The following is a 16659-nucleotide window of genomic DNA, read 5'->3' on the forward strand; positions in this document are numbered from 1 at the left end:
TTCGAAGCTTTCACCCTCCACACCCATCCAGAAAACTTCACTCTTTTCATGATTGATTTTAGAGCCAGAAGCCTCAGTGTACTGCTCTATCACAGAGACCACCTCCTGCGCCTCCTCCATCCCAGAGATAATAACAGACACATCATCGGCATAGGCCACGACCTTCAAAGGCGGCACACCAGCAATGCCCAAAGGCACCCCACACAACGATCCACTCTCTAACCTTCTTATGAAGGGGTCGATTGCGAATACATATAGCAGGGGGCTCAAAGGACACCCCTGGCGCACACCAGAGCCAACCTCAAAAGGCCGTCCAACCCAACCATTAACAAGTGGGAAGCTCTCAGCCCCTTTATATAATGTTTTCAGCCAATCAATAAACCTCCCCTGCAGGCCGTATCTACCAAGTAGCAAATACAGGTACTCATGATTGACTCGATCAAAAGCCTTCGCCTGATCCAATGCCAGCAAGTACTTTCTCCATCCAGCAGCCCTGCATCGCTCCAAAGCCTCCCGGACAGCTAAAATTTCTGAAAAGGTACTTCTGCCCTGGACCGAGCAGTGCTGATGATTGGACAACAAATCGCCTGCTACTGACGACAAGCGCCAAAAAAGAATCTTCGCCAAAATCTTTCTATCAACATTGAGAAGACTGATGGGGCGCCAGTTCTCAATTATTGAGGGGTCTTTACCTTTTGACAGAAGAATCACAGCGGATTGCCTCATGGAGGGAGGGAGAGAACCCTCTTCTAAACAGCTGTTATAAACCTCCGCTAAAAAGGGAGCCAGAATGGACTTAAAACACTTGTAAAATTCAGCTGTCAACCCATCTGGCCCAGGCGACTTTTTGGTAGCCAGCTTCTCTATAGCACGAACTACCTCATCTGCTGAAATTGGTTCTGTCAAATCCATCAAAGGCAATGTATCATTTCCCAATCCTGGAGTAGAATCCAGAAAGCTTTCCATCCTGTCCCGACTAAGGTCCTTTCTTCCCAGAAGGTCTGCGTAATATGACCTGAAGATCTCCAGGATCCCTGATCTGGACTTAACCAGGGAACCCGTACTATCCCTCAGACCTATGACCGTCTTAACTGCTATGCCTTGCTTACAGTTCTGGTAAGGATCAGGCGAGTGATATTTCCCATAATCTCTCTCCAGAACCAAGGAGGCATGCCGGTCGTATTGACACTTCCTAAGAAGAAGCTTTACCTCCGAGATCTCCCCTGGATCTCCTCCATACGAGACAAGACGATCAAGCTTCCTCCGCAAATGCTGGTAGGCAATATACATACCAAGCTGCTTCTTCTTACTTATGGCCTTGAAAAGTCCAATCGCCCTTTGTTTCACAAGCTCCCACCACTCTGACTTACTGCTGCAAAAGTCCAGAATAGAAACCTGTGCCTGAAAAAAATCCTCAAAGGATTGTCTTACCTCTACATCTTCCAGGAGAGCCGAATTCAGTTTCCAGGTACCCCTTCCCCTGGGTGGAGTGTCCGAGGCATTCAGAGTCACAGACAGCATACAGTGGTCAGAGAACTCCACCGCCCTCAACTCAGGAGCCGAGAAAGCAGAGTTCTCCTTTAAAAAAAACCTGTCTATCCTACTCTGACTATTCCCTCTCTGAAATGTGAATCCCGTGCTGCCAGGGCAGTGCTTAATGTGCACATCTACCAGGCCTGCTTGTCTAACCATATCTCTAAGAAAAACGCTATCATAACCCAGCCTGTCTATGGAGACCCTCCTGTCTTCAGGCCTAATTATGGTGTTAAAGTCACCTCCAAAGACAACCTGCTGGGATGTAAAAAGGAAGGGCTTGATCTTTGTGAAGAGGCATTTCCTGTCCCATTTTGACTGCGGTCCATAGATATTGATCAGGCGCAGGTCCTGCCCCCTAACAGAGACGTCTAAGACCATGCATCTCCCCATTTCTACCTCAATTACCCGCCGGCACGTTACCATATCGGTTTTAAAAAGAACCACAACTCCGCTGCAAGGCTCAGCCGCAAGAGACCAAAAGGAGGGACCGCATCTCCACTCCCTTTTTGCTAGATGGACATCGGCCAAAGTATTGAGCCAGGTCTCTTGCAAAAATAAAATCTCAGCATCAAACTCACTGAGCAAAAATAAGGCAATATCACGAGCTCTTGCAGATTTCACGCTGGCGACATTAATGGTCGCCACCTTTATCAGAGCGGGCACTGCCATCAGGATGATTGGGGTAGTCGTTTCTTAACCCCCACCACACTCTCATTACCCGAGACAGCTCTTTTTACACTATGTGACTCCCCCTCATCCATAGATGAAATGGATAAATCGGATACTAACTCCTCCCCTGATAACACAGAAAATGAGTTGCCAAGAGGAACCCCTCCTGGCTCTAACTGTAAGGAGGAAACGACCGCTTTACTGGTTTTCCTCTTTTTCTTTTTCTTCCTCCTTGTCCTCTCCCACCCCTCCTCATCCGAATCCTCCACAACAGAGGGTGAGACATGGGACATGGACACCCCTCCCTCAACCCCATCGACCCCACCACCATCCAGCACCCCTGCACCCTCTTGGCCGCGTTTGCGGTGTCGAGAGACAGGGACTGGAGGTGGAGTAGGCCGAGGGGGAAGATCCACTATACCCGCCCCCCCAGCAGCTTCCGCTAGTCTGGAGGATCTACGCACAGTAGATGTAGGAACAACCACAAGAGGGACAGACTCAGGGACCACATCACCAGGGGAAACAAAATCTGACACAACAGACACAGGAAGGACAGACTCAGGGACCACATCACTAGGGGAAACAGAATCTGACACAACAGACACAGGAGGGGCAACAACAATTTCCTCTCTAACTTCAGCTGCTTCATCTTCTTTATCAAGCCTCTGCAGCTCAGTCTCCAATCCTGGCAAGTTATGCAGTGCCTCTGGGCACTGGCTATATGGATGACCCAGCTGCTGGCACAAATTGCACCGAATCTGGGTGCATTCTCTGGCCAAATGGCCTAAATCCTGGCACAGTGAGCACTTCTTGTGGGTGCAGGACGATGCAAAGTGGCCTTTATCACCACATTTATTACACACCTTAGGCTGACCCTGGTAGAAAATGGTCAGCCTATCCCTACCCAGAAAGGCTGAGCAGGGAAGGTGCTGAACTACATCGCCCAGCACCCCCAATTTTAGTGACACTGTCCAGGCCCCTGTCCATATCCCATGCTCATCAAGGACCTTCCGCAGTGGAGTGAGGACCTCGCCATATCGGCGTAGCCATACTAATAAATCAGCCTCTGGTATGGATTCGTTACGCACCAAAATGGTCACTGATTTTATCAGAGGCTGCCTTGAAATCACTTTTGGCACCAAACCACTCCACTGCTGAAGGCCCTTGCACCTCCTAAATCTCTCCCAGAAGAGATCCAAACTTTCAGGTTTTACAAACGACAAATCAAATTCATAACTCCCCACCGGGCAAATTAAAGCAAAAATATCACAGGCTTTAAACCCCATTTCCAAAATCAACTCAGCCACCCTCCCCCTTACTGGTGGAGTTCCATCCCCCACCCACCTTAACTGTACCACATTCCTCCTCCTATACCCACCAAACCTCCCTGAATTTTGACTAATAACAGAATTCCCACCACCCACCCTGGTGTGACTCCCCAAAGCTGAAGCATAGCTTCCAACATTCCTCCCAGCAGAAAATCCATCAGTTTTTTTTAAATTATCTGACACACACTTAGCAGATAACGATTGCACAGATTCGGGATTGATCTGTGCAATCGAATCTTTCCTCTGCTGAGCAGGAGGAGAAATGTCATTTTTATTTTTCCCAGCATTACTAACCCCTTCACCACCACCCACCACATTCATTGCTTTAACATTGTCATTTTTTATACTTGCTGGGATATTTATTATTGCTGTTGTCTTCACAGCAGAATCCATAGTTGCTGCTGCACTGGTAAGAACTCCAGCTGTCATCTTCTCTTCCACTAGGACAGGGTTTTCAGCTGTGGAAATAGCATTCTGTTTTAACACAGCAGCAGGTAAAGCATTGCAGGATATTTCCATTGCTACTTCCACTTCACTTCCAGCACTATGTTGATCCCCTCCCCCACCAGAAATCAGCTGGTCAAACAGCACTGGAAGACTGGGAGGCTCAGGTGAACATGAAGCATGCTCTTTGGAGCTGGCAGCCATTTTGCTTGCTGTGGGACTACTGGTCTCAGCCAGACCAGCAAAATCCATGCCTGGGGTGTTAGATGCAGGTCCATCCACATTCATCTGATGGTCCAGGGATTCCTTGGTCAGGGATTTTCCTTGCATGTCTGTCGGTTTCTCCACAGCGGTAACTCCAATAGGTAGCTGTATGCAGAGCTCCTTCTCACCTGGGACACCATCCACTACAGCAGATGGGGCAGACACGTTGGATGGCAGCATGGTATACTGGGATTTCTCCACCATTACTGGCTTTGCTGACTTGAATCTCCTCTGCTCATCCTCAGGGACTTCGGATGGATCATCAGAAAAGACAAACCTGTCTGCTTTCAGGGGTGACTCCATCTGCTGGATGAATGTCAGGGATCCATGTCCACTCTCAACCCCCTGGCTGGTTGCCGCTGGTGATTCCCAGTTCTGGCATGGGGGGAGAGGTGCAGAGGCAGATGGAGCCGGGTCATCCATTAACTGAGGCTGCTGATCCACAGAACTTGCTGATGCTTGGCTGGTAAAATGCCTCTCATTGTCAAACTTTTCTTTAAATGCTCCACTTCTATCTTTCAGCCTTTCCAATAATAAAGATTGTTCCTTTACCTTTTCTTCCAATTCCTGTAACTCAGGCTTCATGGCTGTGCGATTTTTACTCCAGGCCTGGAAATACTTGGTTTTGAAGGATTTGTGTTCAGCCTTCAAAACTTTAAGTTTTTCTTCCGCTCTTCCAATCGCCCTAAAACGATTGATAATCTTCTGGCTGAAGACATCTGCATTCTCACCGGGGCCTGGACCCACAGACAGGTCCTCCACCTCCTCCTCACTAGGCCCCGTGTCATCAGGGGGATCCCTCCCAGGGCCTCCCCCAGGATCAGGCATTGTTCCTGGGCCAAGCTAGCAAGCAAGGCCCAGGCTTGAAAAGGGCTGGTTCTCACAGAGAGCTCTTTGGGTGTGTCCTCCTCCTTCTTCCCACTGACCACCAATGTAAGGAGCATTCTTCCCATTGAACACCAATGTAAGGAACATTCTTCCCACTGACCACCAATGTAAGGAACATTCTTCCCCCTGACTGCCAATGTAAGGAACATTCTTCCCCCTGACTGCCAATGTAAGGAACATTCTTCCCCCTGACTGCCAATGTAAGGAGCATTCTTCCCACTGACCACCAATGTAAGGAGCATTCTTCCCACTGACCACCAATGTAAGGGACATTCTTCCCACTGACCACCAATGTAAGGAGCATTCTTCCCACTGACCACCGATGTAAGGAACGTTCTTCCCCCTGACTGCCAATGTAAGGAGCATTCTTCCCACTGAACACCAATGTAAGGAAAATTCTTCCCAATGACCACCAATCTAAGGATTGCATTCTTCCTACTAGCCACCAATGGAAAGGGCAATATTCCCATTGACCCTCTTAATGTACTGCATAAGGGTTTCCAAGAGCCAAAATATTATTTTAAAGGATCCTGCAGGGTAAAAGATTGAGAAAGGCTGCACTCATGTAAATGAATAAGATAAGTTTTCATGCTGAGAAATAAATATATTTCTGGTGGTCCTGATATTTAACAAGAGGAAACTTTTACCGCTAGTGGCTCCGCACATCCCGCTGAGTATATTCAGCAATGTTGTTTTTCCAGCTCCGCTGTGACCAAGTAATGCTGTGATCTGTCCCTCATAAACGTTGAGATCGAGACCTGTGGGTACAGAACACTTAAAGGTCTATTTTAAAGCATTTGCTAAGTGAATGTCTCAGCATTTGCATAGCTGTCATGAATAGTCTCTGTAATGTGTCTAATATCATTAATTTCCTATGATCGTCAGCTCCATCTACTGACCATAATGTTGTATAGTCCTGAAATAACCTAATCATGAAAATACAGCTTTATAGCCACTAGATGGAGCTGATAAACAAAAATATATTATGGATGCAGGATATAGAATTACTCTTCCACTATTCTTTATTCTATTATTTATATTCTTGGATAAAAAAAAAAGGTCATTTAGTTTAAATTAGTAAAAAGTAAATACGTATCTATATGGTCATGAAATGATAACACATTTAATGTGTGATGAATATCAGTGGTCTTCAAACAGCAGCCATTAGCTTTTAGCTTGCCTTGGGACACCATTCCTTGCACAGATAAAAGGCACTATTGCTCCTACTGACACCAACAGTAAACTGGCCCTCTGTTTAGAAAGTTTAGCAGCTCCTTCTATACAAGATAGAAAAAAATGAATTCTATTTTATGCCAAGGATCCAATGTTCATCTTGGGAAATGCTCATTTTTATTTCAGCGTATCGTTTACCTTCCTTCTTTTCTGCATTCTAAAAATAATCAATAAACTAATCTTTGAAGACACCAGCTTCACTATGAACCTTCTCCCTCACATACTATCAAGTGTTCCATGGAAGAATGGAGGAGAGCCCTTCCTCAGTTTGAAATGGTGGATCTCCAATAATAAAATACCAAGCCTTATTCAGCTAGCTCAAGGTACAAGGCTGTCATCTCCTTAAGGTTAGGGACACTGAAGTAGACACTTATTGACCTTCTACATGGAAGAACTTGTACTGTGAGATAGGGAACCTCGAAAAACAGGCAACAAAAGTCACGTCACCTCTTAGCGCCTCTGTCTTATCATCCTTGTCGATGTAGATTTTCTTAATGTTGAACATTCTGTAAGGAAACAAGTTTTTGAAATTTAATGAATCAAGAAGTATTACATTGTTGGCAGCCACAAAAACCTAACAGAGCTTCTTCTAACCCTCCCAAAATTGATATGGTTTTGGCTGGCATGATCTTTAAGGTAGACCTGCCAGGCAGTGGCGTAGCGTGGGTTGTCAGCGCCCGGGGCAAGGTAAATAATTTGCGCCCCAAACACAAACCTACAAGACCAATACAAAGACCACTACACTAACACCTACACTGACCTAGCTGACCACTACAGAGACCTACCTTATTCCTGCACTAACCGACCTGATCACTACACTGACCCCTCCACAAAACCCTACACTGACATTCCTGAATTCTACACTGACCTACCTCACACCTTCACTGACACTTTCACCAACCTCCTCTACACTGACACCCCCTACACTGACACCCCCCCATACACTGACACCTACACTGACCCCCCCTCCCACACTGACACCTTCACTGACAACTACACTGACTCCCCCATACACTGACAACTACACTGGCCCCCCTACATTAACACCTACACTGACCCCCCTTCACTGGCTCCCCTACACTGACCACCCCTACATTCCCACATACACTGAGACCTACACTGACCCCCTATTCTGACCTCCCTACACTGACCCCCATACACTGATAGCTACACTGACCCCTACACTGACCCCCCCATACATTGACACCCCCATACCCTGACACCTACACTGACACCTACACTGACCCCCCCATACACTGACACCCCCTACACTGACCTCCCCCTTACACTGACCCCCCTACACTGACAAATACACTGACCCCCCATACACTGACACCTACACTGACACCCCCTACACTGACCCCCCCCCATACACTGACACCTACACTGACCCCCCCCTACACTGACACCCCCCTACACTGACAACTACACTGACCCCCTACATTGACCCCCATACACTGACACCCCCTACAGTGACCCCTCCACTGACCCCCCCATACACTGACACCTACACTGACCCCCCCATACACTGACACATACACTGACCCCCCCCCATACACTCACACCCCCTACACTGACCCCCCTTACACTGACACCTACACTGACACCCCCTACACTGACACCCCATACACTGACACCTATACTGACCCCCCCCATACACTGACCCCCTACACTGACAACTACACTGACCTATCTCCCCCCTCCCATGTCCACTTCCCGGGGCCCCCGGTGCAGGCAGCACATCACTCACCTCTTTCTGTGTTCAGACACTGTAAACTTGAAGAGGGGATCTGGAGCGGAGGAGAGACACAGCGTGTCAGCAGCAGCAGCAGCCAGCATGGAGGCAGCCGGCCTGGACTGCAGGGAGAGACTTCAAGAGCGGTGCTGCACATGCACCGAGCCGCCAGCTGCCATCTTCACCGATGACCAGCCCCGTCCCCTGGCTGCATGCTACACCTTCAGCGTCCGCCGCTCATCCTGCACAAAGAAGCAGGAAAGGAGCCAAGTGCAGGAAAGAGCGGGCAGCGCCGGGCGAGCGAGCGGGCAGGCTGGCCGGCCGGGGCATTTTCACAATAAAGGGATGGGGGACACTATGATCTTGCAGATGGCGGGCGTGGGATGCGCCCCCCTAAATGTTGCGCCCGGTGCCAGTGGCCCCCTCTGCACCCCCCACGCTACGCCACTGCTGCCAAGATCAAAAACTTGGGCATTTTGATTGATTTGCTTCTTCTGGGAATACTAGTTTGCCTGGCTGGCATGTTGTTTTCTGAAAAAAATGAGGTTGAAGGATTATAAGAGGTGCATGAAAGTCAGCCAGCCCGCAGTCTGATGTACTCACCTTCCAGTCTGTCACCAACCAAGTAGACCTGTCTCATGATACAAAGAACAGGGGTTTAGTTGAAACACATTTGCAAACGCATGTGTAAGCTGCAGAGCCACTACACGGCACCCTGTTTTATCTGCAGTCCTAACACTTTCTAATTTAGTGTCTCCACACTGGGAGCACATGGCTGCTAATGGATGGATGGGGGAACAGGTGGAAGGGAGACATCCCAACCAGTGCCATCTTAAGAGCCTTATAGGCCCCTGGGCAATGCAGTGCACTGGGGCCCCCTGCCTACACAATCACGCACGAGAATAAAAATGCAAGTTATCGATAAGGTGATATTTATTTTTATTGGTACCTCAAACAAAATCAGTGTTTAAACAGAGTAGGGTATATACTCCAGGTAGTAGTTGTACTATATACACATTACAGGGAACACTATATACTACAAGAGAGTACAACTACTACCTAGAGGATATATACCTTACTATATACATATTACAGGGACCAATATATACTACAAGAGACAACTACCTGGAGTATATACCTTACTATATACATATTACAGGGACCAATATATACTACAATAGAGAGTACAACTACTTGGAGTATATACCTTACTATATACATATTACAGGGAACACTATATACTACAAGAGTCTCTTGTAGTATATAGGATTCCCTGTAATATGTATATAGCAAGGTATATACTCCAGGTAGTTGTCTCTTGTAGTATATATTGATCCCTGTAATAGGTAATTAGTAGGGTATATACTCCAAGTAGTAGTTGTACTCTCTTGTAGTATATATCGGTCTCTGTAATATGTATATAGACTATATACACATTACAGGGAAAACTATACTACAAGAGAGTACAACTACTACCTGGAGGATATATACCTTACTATATACATATTACAGGGACCAATATATATAGAAAGGTATATCATCCAGGACAGAGTTGTCTGTGTCTTGTGTCATCGATTCCATCATTATCATTGCCAGCCATGAGAGAGTTAAAAAAATAATATATATCATCAGATTCAGCCTGGCAGGCTGTGGGCCGTGGCAGCCTTACCTTTAGAACGGCTCAGCTGCACATGGGAGGAGGTGGTGGAGGCGGAGCCAGTCGGGTCGAGACGGAGCCGGAGGGAGGAGAGGAGGACGAGCCGACAAGGAGGAGGATCCTCCTCCGAGTCCTCCGCTGCGGCGCCATGCATCCTGGGTCTGCTCTGCTAACGTCACTGGTTGCTAGATGCCAATTGGGCTGGCCTTGGCAACCAGTGTGCACTGCAGTGCAGACTCAAGCCACGGCCGCCGGCGGGCGAAAGCAATAAGGGGGGGGCCGGGCCGGCGGACAACATAACGGGGGGGCCCTAGACCACCAGGGACATTCCACCATCCATGTGGGGCCCCTTAGCAAGTGGGGCCCCCGGGCAACCGCCGGGCATGCCCAGTGGAAAAGACGGCCCTGATCCCAACCTCCCCCAACCCACACCCATCCATGACTGGTCTGTTGTCTAAAAACTCGAATAACTAAGTTGTAACGATGGTACAAACTGGAAAGGACCAGCTGAGAAGCATACACCTCAATCCCCTTGGTGGATGCAGTATAAAGACAAATTAGGGAAATTAGGGATTGAAAGGCATTGTGCTTTACAGGCCATGCCCCATATATAAAATCCCTATTTGTCTTTATACTGCATCCACCAAGGGGATGGAGGTGTAATGCTTCTCAGCTGGTCATTTCCAGTTTGTACCATCGTTACAACTTAGTTATTTGAGTTTTTAGACAACAGACCAGTCATGGATGGGTGTGGGTTGGGGGAGGTTGGGATGTCTCCCTTCCACCTGTTCCCCCATCCATCCATTAGCAGCCATGTCCTCCCAGTGTGGAGACACTAAATTAGAAAGTGTTAGGACTGCAGATAAAACAGGGTGCCGTGTAGTGGCTCTGCAGCTTACACATGCGTTTGCAAATGTGTGTCAACTAAACCCCTGTTCTTTGTATCATGAGACAGGTCTACTTGGTTGGTGACAGACTGGAAGGTGAGTACATCAGACTGGGGGCTGGCTGACTTTCATGCACCTCTTATAATCCTTCAACCTCATTTTTTTCTTGATACAGGGATGGAGACGCCCGGCACTACCTGCTGGGGTCTCACTTAAAGTCCCACCTAGCCTATTGTGTTTAGGCATGTTGTTTTCCTAGCTTACATAGGGACTGAGTTTGAGTACTTAGATCAGGAAAAACAAAAGGAAAAGTCAGCAAGTGAAACTCCAGCATTGATTAAAGAGGAAGTAAACCCGCTGAAAAAAAAACGTGAATAAAAAAAAAAAAAAAACCCTGTAAAGACAAAGGCATAATGAACTAGTATGCATCGCATACTAGCTTATTATGAAGTACTTACCTAAAAACGAAACTCCCGCAGTGCCGACAGGATGGCCGACATGTTCGGCCGTCCTGTTTCCTGGATCGCGTCCTTCGGCCATCCGATTGGCCGGAGGCGCGATTAAATCACTTCCGCGCATGCGCGCGGGAGCCGCCGTTCACGGCACTCGGCTCTGAAGGAATGGCACTGGTGGCCGTTCCTTCAGAGCGCATGCGCCGATGACGTCATCGGCTGCGTGCACAGTAAATATCTCCTAAACAGTGCATGTTCAGGAGATATTTATAGCACCTATAGGTAAGCCTTAATATAGGCTTAACCAAAAAACATGTGTATAATCCTCTATAAAGTCAATGCATAAGAAAATTCAACACATAAGCAGCGCTTGAGAACCCTGTACAAAAGTCCACATCAGTGAATGAGACAAAGTCCATAGGAGAGTGAATCCACGGATGAAGATATAGGAAAAAAAACTTCCACCACACCACGTGTCCCCCTCAGGTATTGCTCACTCACCAGATAATAGAGTAATACGAGCCATTAGATATCCTCCTGAATCACCAGATGCTTGTCACTCCACGATATTTTTGGCACAGAATCTCCCCAATCCGTATACCATATATCTAGCGATCCAACTCCAGTATATGTATCAGGCAGTGAATACACAAACAAGAAAGGGGCTCATAGGGCAGTATATCAATGCAGAATTTATTGTTAAAAACCCCCCTAATCCCTCAATCAGTGCACTCACAGAAAACAAAAGTAAAACTCTCATATCACATTTGTCATTGGGCTGATCGAGACCTCACCGCTCAGTGTCACTCCCGCTGCTCTGTGCCTCTGTATCACAGACTTCAGCTCACAGCCGGCAGGGTGTGAAGATAAGTCTCATGCAGCCGATGGAAGATGATGTCGGGGTGTCCAAGTGCTCACGCCCTGACATGTTTCGCCAACAGACTGGCTTCTACCGAGGGCATGAGCACGCTGTACACCGCCTCCCTTTATTAACCTCCTCTCCGGACCATTAACCCCTTGTAGCGGCTAACTATCATTACTGACAGTCTGCCTGAGGATAACAAGTCAAGGGTCATAGGAGGATATACAAGCTTATAAAAAACTCTACATAAGTCAATATTTATATGTGGCTAATTGGCTAGATATTTTGTATATATAACATAGCGATTAAACATCGTATATTTTTTGGGGAGATAACATACCAAGGTCTAATACGCTAATTTAGCCAGCAAACGGGCTGGGCAGATAGAACCGTTGTAGGAATACACAAACATCCCAATGTCTATATTTTTTAAATTAGCTGCAAATCCATAAAAACTGTATCTATAGATTATAGCCACATATTCAAAGTTGACATAGAGCTGTACACCACCGATCATATAGCAATCTGTGTGAATGATAGTAACATTTATCAAATGTGCTACATAAATATCAACATGAATGCAAAAATAAGACACAAACCCGTGTCAATGTAAACAGGCTACATGTCCTATAGCCAAAAATAAATAAACAAAAATTGCATACTAGAATTTAACAGTTAAAATACATTAAAACCAAACCGTTAAAATCTCCTTGGAATACATATGCACGTTAAAAGGCATAAACTAATTAAAACGCACGGGATACAAGTGGTATTATCATACAACAATTTATATATATAAATAAAATAAAATTCCTGTAGTAAAATCAGGAATAAAGACAGGCTATACGTCAAAAGTCACTAATAAAGCAATTAACGTCAAAAGTCACTAATAAAGCAATTAACGTCTAATTTGCGCTAGAGACAAAAGAGGTTTTAGGATCTAAAACTTTCTTTATCACCTGATCCCCAAATGAGGGAGATTTCCGATAAATAAACAATGGCTCAGGTGGAAGAAAGTTTTAGATCCCCCGATGAGACCCAAATTATTTTGGGACAGGGTCGGTTTTTATTCATGCCGCAGGTGTACATGTTGTAGACAAGTAAAAGAGATACAAAGAGCTAAAACCTCTTTTGTCTCTAGCGCGAATGGCAAAACTTTTGAGATAAAGAAATTTATCTCATGCCAATCTACGCATGTAGTTTATTGCCTGGAGTGCCCATGTGGGCTTATTTATATAGGCCGCACCAAACGGACATTGTGTAAAAGGGTCTCAGAACATCTGGCCAACATAGTGAAAGGCTTTAAATATCACAATGTTTCTCTTCATTTTAGATTGAAACATAATAGAGACCCTTCAGGCCTTAAATTTTGGGGTATAGACAAGATAGATCCAGTGTGGAGAGGAGCTAATTTGGTTAGGGATCTCTCCAAACGTGAGACTCACTGGATCTATTTAACCAACTCTTTAACACCTAATGGCTTGAATGTGGAATTAGACGTTAATTGCTTTATTAGTGACTTTTGACGTATAGCCTGTCTTTATTCCTGATTTTACTACAGGAATTTTATTTTATTTATATATATAAATTGTTGTATGATAATACCACTTGTATCCCGTGCGTTTTAATTAGTTTATGCCTTTTAACGTGCATATGTATTCCAAGGAGATTTTAACGGTTTGGTTTTAATGTATTTTTTTCTCTTGGTCTTTTGAAATGTAATATGTATTGTCATATGTAATTTTTGTATTGTCTACCCAATTCCATATATCCCTAAATTATGTAAATGAACTTTGAATAAACTTATATACCTTTTTCATTTTTATACCTTCTGGAAGTGTGGAAATATTTTTATTTTTCATATTGGTATTCGTGGCACACTCAAACCCCTAGGGTTAATGCTTTGGACTGTACTCCTTTGGTGTGCAGACCAGCATAGGCCCATACCCCCTACATACAATGTATGATAATACCACTTGTATCCCGTGCGTTTTAATTAGTTTATGCCTTTTAACGTGCATATGTATTCCAAGGAGATTTTAACGGTTTGGTTTTAATGTATTTTAACTGTTAAAGCGGAGTTCCAGCCATTTACTCACCTGTCCAACGGTCCAGCGATGCGGCCGCCGGAAGCCTCGATCCTCTCCCTCGGCGCCGGCATCACTGCTGTGGGCACCCGGCTGTTACAGTTTGCGGCTTCACAGCCGGGTACCCACTGCGCATGCGCGAGTCGCGCTGCGCGCCGTGATTGGCCGGCAATCTTCTGGGACCTCTGACGTGTCCCAGAAGATTGCAGGGAGGGAGGGGGAGAGGAGAACTTCCGCTCAGGGCGCCGCGGCGCTCCGAGCGGAAGTGGGAGCGGGTACCTTTCAAAACTAGGTACCCGCTCCCCCCCCCAAAAAATGACATGCCAAATGTGGCATGTCGGGGGGTCAGGACTCCCTAAAGCGGAAGTTCCACTTTTGGGTGGAACTCCGCTTTAAATTCTAGTATGCAATTTTTGTTTATTTATTTTTGGCTATAGGACATGTAGCCTGTTTACATTGACACTTCCCGTGTCTTATTTTTGCATTCATGTTGATATTTATGTAGCACATGTGATAAATGTTACTATCATTCACACAGATTGCTATATGATCGGTGGTGTACAGCTCTATGTCAACTTTGAATATGTGGCTATAATCTATAGATACAGTTTTTATGGATTTGCAGCTAATTTAAAAAATATAGACATTGGGATGTTTGTGTATTCCTACAACGGTTCTATCTGCCCAGCCCGTTTGCTGGCTAAATTAGCATATTAGACCTTGGTATGTTATCTCCCCAAAAAATATACGATGTTTAATCGCTATGTTATATATACAAAATATCTAGCCAATTAGCCACATATAAATATTGACTTATGTAGAGTTTTTTATAAGCTTGTATATCCTCCTATGACCCTTGACTTGTTATCCTCAGGCAGACTGTCAGTAATGATAGTTAGCCGCTACAAGGGGTTAATGGTCCGGAGAGGAGGTTAATAAAGGGAGGCGGTGTACAGCGTGCTCATGCCCTCGGTAGAAGCCAGTCTGTTGGCGAAACATGTCAGGGCGTGAGCACTTGGACACCCCGACATCATCTTCCATCGGCTGCATGAGACTTATCTTCACACCCTGCCGGCTGTGAGCTGAAGTCTGTGATACAGAGGCACAGAGCAGCGGGAGTGACACTGAGCGGTGAGGTCTCGATCAGCCCAATGACAAATGTGATATGAGAGTTTTACTTTTGTTTTCTGTGAGTGCACTGATTGAGGGATTAGGGGGGTTTTTAACAATAAATTCTGCATTGATATACTGCCCTATGAGCCCCTTTCTTGTTTGTGTATTCACTGCCTGATACATATACTGGAGTTGGATCGCTAGATATATGGTATACGGATTGGGGAGATTCTGTGCCAAAAATATCGTGGAGTGACAAGCATCTGGTGATTCAGGAGGATATCTAATGGCTCGTATTACTCTATTATCTGGTGAGTGAGCAATACCTGAGGGGGACACGTGGTGTGGTGGAAGTTTTTTTTTCCTATATCTTCATCCGTGGATTCACTCTCCTATGGACTTTGTCTCATTCACTGATGTGGACTTTTGTACAGGGTTCTCAAGCGCTGCTTATGTGTTGAATTTTCTTATGCATTGACTTTATAGAGGATTATACACATGTTTTTTGGTTATTGTAATATTTTAAAGCAGCAGCTATATGTCAAGCCACCATTTGTAGTTTTGACATATTTTATCAATTTCTTTCCATAAAGCGCAGGGTGATTGCGATATTTTGGTGATACGGTCACTATTATCTCAGTCTTGGTGTTTCATTGTTTTATTTTGTTACCCTGCAGCTATGGAAGCTATTTCTTTTTTAAAGAATAGACCAATGAATTTGGAGGATGTTTTTTCAGATTCCTCTGTTCCCACAGAGGATGAATCCAATCTGAATTCCAAATTAGTCACATTGGGCAATCTTTTAGATAAACAAGTACGCACGTGGTGGGACATCAGTACTTTTGAGAAGTATCTCAAGGATAAGATCATCATGAGGAGTCTGCAATGGGAAGTAGCTCCTCAGGATGGTCTTGACGATGAGGCGTCCCAGATTGAGTGGTTGGAATTTTTTAATAGTATGGGATTAAAACTCCAAGAATTGATTTTAAAAAGGAAAAAGATAAAAATGACCGTGTTAGAGAAAAATATATCGGCTTTAACATCTAGTTTAGACACTGATAAAGATAACCCCTTAGTTATCAAGTTTAATGCTGATACTAAAAAGAGGTTAGAAAAATTAGATAAGGATACACTTAAAAAGAAAGTCAAGAAATACCGTAGGGATACGGAAGATTTCAGGACAAAACAAGTGTACCTTTGGCAAAGTTCCGTAATTGAGGATATTACTGCCAACCTTGCATCCAACAGTATTGATGGGGTGCAGAGGAGACAGTCTACGGCCACACAGCCTGGAACACCATTCCAGACTAAACGAAGTAAGAAAGTTAAGAACAAAAAGAGTGCGGGTAATTCTGGTGCCCATTCAAGGGGCGATGGTAACCCCAATCAATCTAAGAATGGTCCAATCCAGCAACAAGTTTACCAACATCCTAATGAACGTATGAACGTTAATAATGGTAACACAGGAAGGAATGGAGGGCAGGGCCCTAATGATTTCTATGCC

At 45.4% G+C, this 16659-nt stretch overlaps 1 pseudogene across 1 annotated transcript in view; it reads right to left on the reverse strand.

The window, feature by feature from the left end:
• LOC309567502 (ABC-type organic anion transporter ABCA8-like) overlaps positions 1-16659 on the reverse strand; it is a 140998-nt pseudogene that overhangs the window by 61495 nt on the left and 62844 nt on the right. The window contains exons 11-12 of the transcript XR_014226122.1: positions 6810-6868; positions 5777-5887 (exon numbers count right to left, since the gene is read on the reverse strand). The product of XR_014226122.1 is annotated as an ABC-type organic anion transporter ABCA8-like (transcript). The remainder of the gene's footprint in view (positions 1-5776; positions 5888-6809; positions 6869-16659) is intronic.

This window comes from Pelophylax lessonae (assembly GCF_965119305.1).
Source record: "Pelophylax lessonae genome assembly, chromosome: 11".
Taxonomy (NCBI): Eukaryota; Metazoa; Chordata; class Amphibia; order Anura; family Ranidae; genus Pelophylax; species Pelophylax lessonae.